The sequence below is a fragment of the Esox lucius genome, chromosome 3, assembly GCF_011004845.1.
Source record: "Esox lucius isolate fEsoLuc1 chromosome 3, fEsoLuc1.pri, whole genome shotgun sequence".
NCBI classification, from domain to species: Eukaryota; Metazoa; Chordata; class Actinopteri; order Esociformes; family Esocidae; genus Esox; species Esox lucius.
The window spans coordinates 792,815-802,564 of NC_047571.1; the positions used below are offsets into that span (position 1 = coordinate 792,815).

The 9,750-nt window shown below is 39.2% G+C and overlaps 1 long non-coding RNA gene across 2 annotated transcripts; it reads left to right on the forward strand.

The window, feature by feature from the left end:
• The first annotated feature begins 3,289 nt into the window (after positions 1–3,289).
• Positions 3,290–6,732, forward strand: LOC106024073. Of its 2 annotated transcripts, XR_003781640.2 has the most exons (4): positions 3,290–3,430; positions 4,799–4,936; positions 5,283–5,357; positions 6,346–6,732. It is a non-coding gene; the product is annotated as an uncharacterized LOC106024073 (long non-coding RNA). The 2 variants fall into 2 exon arrangements; XR_001198092.4 differs by lacking the exon at positions 6,346–6,732 and having other exon boundaries at positions 5,283–5,500.
• The last annotated feature ends 3,018 nt before the right edge of the window (positions 6,733–9,750 follow it).

Consider the following 9,750-nt stretch of genomic DNA (forward strand, 5'->3'; position numbering starts at 1 on the left):
CTCCGGCAGGGCTGCCCTTTGTCACCGGTTCTGTTCGTAATTTTTATGGACAGAATTTCTAGGCGCAGCCAGGGGCCGGAGGGTGTCAGGTTTGGGGACCACACAATTTCGTCTCTGCTCTTTGCAGATGATGTTGTCGTGTTGGCCCCTTCTAACCAGGACCTTCAGCATGCGCTGGGACGGTTTGCAGCCGAGTGTGAAGCGGTGGGGATGAAAATCAGTACCTCCAAATCCGAGGCCATGGTCCTCAGTCGGAAAAGGGTGGCTTGCCCACTTCAGGTTGGTGGAGAGTGCCTGCCTCAAGTGGAGGAGTTTAAGTATCTAGGGGTCTTGTTCACGAGTGAGGGAAGGATGGAACGGGAGATTGACAGACGGATCGGTGCAGCTTCTGCAGTAATGCAGTCGATGTATCAGTCTGTCGTGGTGAAGTCAATCTACGTTCCTACTCTCACCTATGGTCATGAGCTTTGGGTCATGACCGAAAGGACAAGATCCCGGATACAGGCGGCTGAAATGAGCTTTCTCCGCAGGGTGGCCGGGCGATCCCTTAGAGATAGGGTGAGAAGCTCGGTCACCCGGGAGGAGCTCAGAGGAAGTGTCTGGGGAGAGGGAAGTCTGGGCATCCCTGCTTCGACTGCTGCCCCCGCGACCCGGCCCCGGATAAGCGGAAGAAGATGGATGGATGGATGGATATTAAATCCTTGTCAGAATGTGTGCTAATATATTGAACACTGTATCCCATTATGACATAAATACTTATTGTGGGTGCATTTATGTGGTCAGGCTATGTTGTTATAGCCTCATTGTTATAGCCCTAACGTTAGTTGTCTCTTTTTTAGATTCTGCAATTTGTATTCCCTTTTTTCCCCCACAGAGAGACAGTCCACCCTAGAAAAACTACAAAACGACAGGACACAACACCAGTCCAGTTCAAAACCTCTGACCAAACGAAAATGCAAGACAAATCCTAAGTTTGTTGAAGAGGAGACCAGTGATCATGGACCATCTAGCCCCAAAAAGGTAACAATATATATATATTTACTGAGACCCAAAACTTGTATCTGCATTGCGAATGTAAAAAAAAAAAAAAGGCTATAATATAGTTGTTGCTTAAGAATAAAATTTTAAAAATTCATTATTATTTATAACTTTGCAAATAAATTACTACATTTAGAAATTAAATACTTAAAATGAATCATCCAAAATTAGGAGTACCTAATAATCAAAAATATAGATTTTACATACAAGGTCATAAATTTAATTCAGCCACGTCTTAAATTGATATACTCGTTCATTCACTGGTTCTGCCATTGCCATGCACTTGCGGAATAATGTTAAATGCACAGGTTAAATGCGCCAAAAGCGGAACGCTCATTTGAAACGCGCGCCACATGGACCATTTACTCGCTCGGCTCAAAGTCCAAACGGCTGCCAAGCCCCAAATACATCAACCGGAAGTTGAAGCCGGCCGAGTGCCGCCATCATGTAGCAGAACTTCACCTGCGTTAGCATTCCCATTGACTCCCATTCATTTTGGCGTCACTTTGACAGCGAATAACTTTACATCTGAGTCGTTTAAAGACTCCAATTGTCCATTATTTATTTCTAAAGAAACACGACAATGTATAAAAGGCGCAATTACCTTCTATGTTACATTATGACCCCGTAGAAACCGTTTTTGTAAAGATAGGCTAACTATTGCGTCATAACCACGTGACTCTCAGTCGCACAGTAGAGAGATTACCGTCGAGACAGGAGGAGAAGCTCACAGCCATTACAAAATAATTAATCAGAATACTTACTCCTGCTCACTCATGCCAAAGAACTTACTTATATTGACTGTCTTCTATACTCTTTGCTCACGCTCGCCGTATCTGCAAGATTTACGTTAGTCTTGGCAGTTGGCACGCACCGCTACTAGAATATTTACATATGTCAGTCAGGATGTTCACGTCATCAAGCTTAGTTTGAGTCTACGCGTCAGGAACGGAAGTGCTAAAAAATCGCTAAAAGTGGGCTTCACTTGTCTCAATTAAGATCCAATGTGAAGACTCTGTCCACTTCTATATACTGTCAATGACGGCAGCGCAGCGCGAGCTCACTAGAACCAATGCGTTTACTCTGTGAATTGTTCACCTGTTTGGCAAGTGTTTGTCATGATATGTTCTGACAATAAAGAGTAACTGTAGTTATCCCGGAAATGTTGGACAATCTCGATGGCCGGACATGTCCGGGAAAAATAGGATGGTAACCCCTAATACTCAGATTTCTCCACAGAATAAGAACCAGTTAGCTTAGCTTCCAAAAAAAGATAGCTGACTCTATTTGTAGATTCTGTGAGTGTGATTGCATCCTCTATGGGCGTGTTGAAAATTGAAAGAATAAAACAAATTAAAAAAGTAGATTTGTTTTTCCAGACAAAAAAATACATAAATCTCTCATCTCAGGGGGATATGAGGGGGAAAGCAGGGTAATTTGAAAATACTACAGGTTTTCTACTGATACAAAGCTTATTGCTAAATCCTGAAGTATCCCTTTAAGAGAGTGTGATATCATAAAAAAAAATCAGCTCTTTGTTTTTAATGTTTTGTACTAATATTTTTGTCATGTTTTATTTAGAGGCAAACTGATGGAAATTTGGACAGGGTGATTTTGGAAAAAATTAAATTACACCATGGACCTCGATTATCTTCTGCCATAAATTCAGTTGCTTTACCTACCTACCTCACCATCTTCTGCCTTGCCGCCTTCTCCACCACCGGTTTCTAACTGTTCACCTGCATCACCCTCAGCTCCACCTTCACCTGCCTCATCATCACCTGGTTCACTTTCACCTACCTCACCTTCTCCTGATCCTCGATCCATCGTTGCACAATTAAAGGCAGAGAATGAAGCCCTCAAAATTGAATTAGAAAACATTAAAACAAATGTTGTCATTTGTTAATTAAGAAAACTCCAAATATTTTATAAAGTGGTTGATTATAAATATTATCATTTAGAATCCCATACAAGTTTGCCCTACTGAAAATCAAATTTTTCTTTACTGTTTTGCTTCCTAGAAATGCCAAAACTTCTTATGATGATGGGTAAAAATGGGCGAAAAATGGCTTGATGAGAAAGAGCAGACCCCACAGGAACTGCTATCACCTTCCAGCATACAGGAAACTGTGAGTATGCTGTTTTCCAAACCACTACTGTAGTAATAGCTATAACAGCAAGGTACAACAGTAAAGACTTATGAAGGGGGAGGTGAATTGATACGTGCGTCACGTTTAGGCAAGAAAAAACTTCCGCATAGGATACACCTGTGTATCCTCTAGGGGTGGAACGGTACACAGAAGTCACGGTTCGGTTCGTAACTCGGTTTAGACTTCACGGTTCGGTACGATTTTGGTACAATGGAAGGAAAAGCAAAACAAAAATGCAGAAGGTATTTTTATCAATTTCTTAAGATTAGTGCTCCGAGGACAATAAATTAAAACCAATGCAATTAAAACCCACAGACTGTTTTGAAATGGGGTTGGATATATGTTTTGCAAATTAAAACAGTGTGTGTGTGGTTGGGTGACAGTTGTAGTTTGCCGTTTTAATGATGTTCTGTATGAAGAAAAGTGACGGAAAATGACTGTTTCCACTGTTAGATCGCGGTTGCGCATTTCTCTCTCTCTCTCTCTCTCTCTCTCTCTCCGCCTCTCTCTCTCACTCCCTTTCTCTCTCACTCACTCACTCACTCACTCACACACACACAGTTTGATCGCGCGCGCACACGCACTCCAGCTAAAAATAGAGTGTCAAATTCGACGCTAGTCCAACGCGAATAGGACGCGCGTATAAAGCACAGGTATAAAGCCAATGTTCGAAGCGAACACAGGTTCAGACATATCTATGGGTTCTGAGCGTGCTTCTCATTTCTTATTTGTGCATCCTCGTTTCCTTTACTAGCTTCCTTTCCTTGCGTCTCAGCTCCACCCCCTGTAGGATGCGAGGAAAGGCTGCAAGGAAAAGACGCGAGGACAGAGGAAAACTTTTTTATACATTGGAATACTTGATCATTCGAGTGTCACTTCATAGCGTCATGTTCAGCGCTCAAAGGATCTGACCTTATGTTGTTGAAGTTTCGTTATTTAAGAAATTAATCATAAATAATAATACAGCAAGATACCCTGTTGAAAAATGTGAGATGTGTGGTTTATATAAATTGCCAAGGTAAAGTATAAATAAAAATTATTGTAATTGATGTGAAGAGGGAGGAGAATTTATATGTGCGTCACGTTTAGGCAATAAAAAGCTTCCGCATAGGATACACCTGTGTTTCCTTGCTTATGACTCCTCAGAAAGCCTCCTCGATCCTCGACTCCTCGCCGTGCAATTAGAGAACTGAGATGTCCTTCAATATGGCTGAGCGCGATCGGTTTCTGGGTCATAGGATGGAGGACAGAGGAGCGAGAAGGGATATTGAGAAGCACCCTAGGTGTCACATTCTGATCTGTCGTGTTTGCACCTGTTCTCATTATCCTTAATTAGTTTACCTTCTTCCACCTGTGTTCAGTTAATTATCATCACCTGTTTTCAGTTCATCAGTGTTTGTATTTAGTTCCTTGAGTTCAGTCAGTCTTTATTCGTTCATGTTGTTTATTGGTGTGTTATCCTTTTGCATCTTTTGTGTAACATTGTGAGTAAATGCTTATATTGGAGTTCTTTGACTCACTCTTCTTTAATCTAAACCACACTGTGACACATAATGTTTTATTTTGTAATATAACTCTAATATTAATGCATGTTTGTCCTCTCCCCACAGCTTGAAATTCACCCGGGCTTTTTGTTCCCAAAAACGTGTTGTGGTCAGCAAGCCATGCAAACACCCCCACTACCATGGCACGGATGCTCTTACTGGGAGTGTTTGATATCGAAACCCTTTTAAAGAGCAATCTTAGAGGTAGGTAATTGGTCATACCATGTGTAAGTGTCTGTAGCCTATAATTAAAATGTTTTGGTAATTATGTAGATTAAACATCATATCTGAAGTCTTTGGTTAAGGGGTCAAAGACATAAAATGAAACTGCTCCATTATAGTAATTCTTGCATATTTACAGATATGTATACTCATTCACATTTACATTGAAATATGAAGCTTTATAAATCATTTGAGTTGGTCTATTTACATTATCCCCATTTTACTAAAGCAGAATGAATAATGCAATGTACTGTATGGTTGAGTAGTTAGATAGGAGTGGAGTTAATTCTGATTTCGTTCTAACCTCTATTATGTTGCTCTTTCTTAGGTGGCAAGTCCAAAAATGTGAGCCCTGGGGAAACCAAAGAGCCATTGGACAGGATAAAAATTGATGCAATAATGAGTATGTATATTACTTGGTTAATTGGGCCTGAATTGTGTGAAACCAAATGTGACCGTCAAACCATCAGAATTGATCAGTTTCAGTGTGATGACACTTGCACTGGGTTCTCAATAATTCTTAAATTTCAGTAACATAAGTTTATCTACCAACAATTTATGTTAATTTAGTATTTAGTATTTGCTAATTGCACCATTTAACATTTAAGGCTTAGGCATGTCATGTTCATTGCATTGCAAGTGTTTAAGTTCATGTCCATAACCTATATTTAAAAATATGTATGAAATTAAAGCTTTTTTTTTTTTTTACATTAGTTTACATCATACATTAATTCAAAATATTTAGCAGTTAATATAACATGTATTCAAAATATATGTCTACACAACATTATTTTAATACATTTATCAAAAATATATTTTATATATTTAAATATAAAATACATATACTATATAAAAACATATGTCACATGTATGTAGGCAATATGTTATGCATGTATGTATAGTTTGTATATTGCACATATATATGATGTGTATATACACAAAGAAATATGTCAGGTATATTGATAATCATATATGTGACATATTACAAAAATCACTATTATACATATATAAAATACATGGGCTAGTTTTATATGTCAATATATGAAATTGTTCCATTTTCGATTAGGTTTTATATATGGGCAGACATATATGTACATAAGTTTTCACTTTCTATGTGGATATATTTAATTTATGTAAAGATATTTATTTATGTTCATATACATAAACATATATTACATTTCCGTATGGGATTCTTCAAGACTAGGTTTTGTTATTCTTAGGTCAGTAAACCATCCCCCCCTACTCCAGGTGAACTCTGGGATGATTGGGCAAAAAGGGGGGGAGGTTCATGTTTTGTGACAGGAAAGTGTCTTTGATGTAAGCGAACAGCTGCAAGCGGATTCTACTCCCCAGGGTGCAGGGAGTCTACAGTAATGCCTGGTTTCTGACAGTTGGACAAATTCTAGTCCTGATGATTCTGCCACGAGAAGAAGGCAACCCCCAACTGACGGGGGAGGCTAAGGAAAGTTCCGGTTCTGGACAACGTTTACTGGGGCGTGGAAGACCAACTGCACAAACATGCCACGCTGGGTCCATACCAGGTACACCTCATATGCTGTCCAGGTAGCTGAGGAAGGAGCCTGGGGTCGACGCCACACGCTACAGGAGGGCTTCAGTGTTTACAAATTTGGCACAGTGAATTGAAGTCACTGAGGGAAAAGTGAGCTTTTTGGTACTAGTAACCATCACTTCCAACCCGGCCTGCCACTATAGAGTTCTTAAATAAAACTGGTCATCTTGGAATTCACAAAAGAGAGCACACAGATTCTCCTGACCTGGCTGATAAAGCAGCTAGAATAAAGACAACTAAAGCTGTGTCATGGTAACCTGCATTTGAACTATGAAGGACAACACCTTGGAATATACAGGTGCTGGTCATAAGATTTGAATATCATCAAAAAGTTGATTTATTCAGTAATTCCATTCAAAAAGTGAAACTTGTATATTATATTCATTCATTACACACAGACTGATATATTTCAATTGTTTATTTCTTTTAATTTTGATGATTATAACTGACAACTAATGAAAACTCCAAATTCAGAAAATTTGAATATTACTTAAGACCAATACAAAAATTTTTTTTTTTGAAATGTTGGCCAACTGAAAAGTATGAACATGAAAAGTACGAGCATGTACAGCACTCAATACTTAGTTTGGCCTCCTTTTGCCTGAATTACTGCAACAATGCGGCGGAGCATGGAGTCGATCAGTCTGTGGCACTGCTCAGGTGTTATGAGAGCCTAGGTTGCTCTGATAGTGGCCTTAAGCTCTTTTGCATTGTTGGGTCTAGCGTATCGCATCTTCCTCTTCACAATACCCCATAGATTTTCTATAGGGTTAAGGTCAGACGAGTTTGCTGGCCAATTAAGAACAGGGATACCATGGTCCTTAAACCAGGTACTGGTAGCTTTGGCATTGTGTGCAGGTGCCAAGTCCTGTTGGAAAATAAAATCTGCATCTCCATTAAGTTGGTTAGCAACAGGAAGCATGAAGTGCTCTAAAACATCCTGGTAGATGGCTGCGTTGACCTTGAACCTCAGAAAACACAGTGGACCAACACCAGCAGATGACATGGCACCCCAAACCATCACTGACTGTGGAAACTTTACACTGGACTTCAAGCAACGTGAATTCTGTGCCTCTCCTCTCTTCCTCCAGACTCTGGGACCTTGATTTTCAAAGGAAATGCTAAATTTACTTTCATCAGAGAACATAACTCAGCAGCAGTCCAGTCCTTTTTGTCTTTAGCCCAGGCGAGACGCTTCTGACGCTGTGTCTTGTTCAAGAGTGGCTTGACACAAGGAATGCGACAGCTGAAACCCATGTCTTGCATACGTCTGTGCGTAGTGGTTCTTATAGCACTGGCTCCAGCTGCAGTCCACTATTTGTGAATCTCCTCCACATTTTTGAATGGGTTTTGTTTCACAATCCTCTCCAGGTTGCGGTTATCCCTATTGCTTTTTTTCTACCACATCTTTTACTTCCCTTCGCCTCTCTTTTAATGTGCTTGGACACAGAGCTCTGTGAACAGCCAGCCTCTTTAGCTATAACCTTTTGTGTCTTCCCCTCCTTGTGCAAGGTGCCTACAGAACTAGACTGAGAGACCATTTAAAGGCCTTTGCAGGTGTTTTGGGTTAATTAGCTGATTTGAGTGTGGCACCAGGTGTCTTCAATATTGAACCTTTTCATAATATTCAAATTTTCTGAGATACTGAATTTGGGGTTTTCATTAGTTGTCAGTTATAATCATCAAAATTAAAAGAAATAAACAATTGAAATATATCAATCTGTGTGGAATGAATGTATACATTATTCAAGTTTCACTTTTTGAATGGAATTACTGAAATAAATCAACTTTTTGAAGATATTCACATTTTATGACAAGCAGCTGTACAGTGGGGAGAACAAGTATTTGTTACACTGCTGATTTTGCAGGTTCTCCTATTTACAAAGCATGTAGAGGTCTGTAATTTTTATCATTGGTACACTTCAACTGTGAGAGACGGAATCTTATGTCATGCAATAAAATGCAAATGAATTACTTAAAAATCATACAATGTGATTTTCTGGATTTTTGTTTTAGATTCCGTCACTCTCAGTTAAGAGTACCTATGATAAAAATTACAGACTTCTACAGGCTTTGTAATTGGGAAAACCTGCAAAATTGTCAGTGTATGAAATACTTGTTCTCCCCACTGTACATCTGACTTTTACATTCTTATACCGGTCTGCCAAGAAATGGTTCATAACTGACTGTCTGATGTTTGGGGGAGCAGAACATCTGTGATGACTTTGGAAGTACATCTTATTGGAACCACGAGAGGACTTTTCAGTGAATCAAACAATTAGCATATGATGACTTTGTACCAGCAACAAATTGAAGGATGTATTCAGTAATTGGTGTTTACTCACCCACATGTCGATGCAACTTACCCCATACTGTCTGTGTATATGTGTCACCTGAAATAACTTCCTTTGACCAGTGATTTTAACATAAAAGCCTTTGCTGTACTATCTTATAGTTCTGTGTAATGAAAATGTGTGGTCTTGGAGTTACAACGCAGGTAATGGTAAATGAGGATCCAGCCATTTCACACTCATTCCCTTCTTTAATCATTATGGTAATCATATCAACAGGGTCATGTTGTTAAAGAGTACTGTTTTGTTGCATTCTACATCCTAATGAGTAAATTGTTTAAGGATAATACCAAGGGTTAATCAACCCTTGGATTGATTGATGGATTGTTATGGAACTTTCTTGAACTGATGTATTCTTATTGATTAAAGTATTGAGTCCCCATTATTAAGATAAGAAAAGGAAGTATGAGGTGCTGAGGTAAATGAAAATCTTTAGCAGGATGGGGGTTGATGCAGAACAATGGGTCTTAGGACAGGATAGAGGAAAATACACAACAAGGGGTATGATGGATAAGGAACATAGGTTGTTTTTATGGTACGACCATGCAGTTTCTTATCTCCACCCATTCCTCTATAAGTATTGAATGTACTTCCAAATGCTTTAGAGATTATACACCATTACTTGGTAACCTGTGTACTGTATTTGCAAATAAACTTAATTATGCCAAGATGATTTTGTCTCTGTACTTTAACCTGTGTACTACTTTATGAGTTCCGATCGATGGAATTACCATCACAGTGCAAACATGGAAAACCTCAATAGTACCTCCTGTGTGGTTGACATAAAACTGCTAACAGTCATTTTTGTTGTATCATCTGGGTCAAAATATTAACCTAGAAGAATTTTACTGCCACTAACCTTATAGTAGTGTACA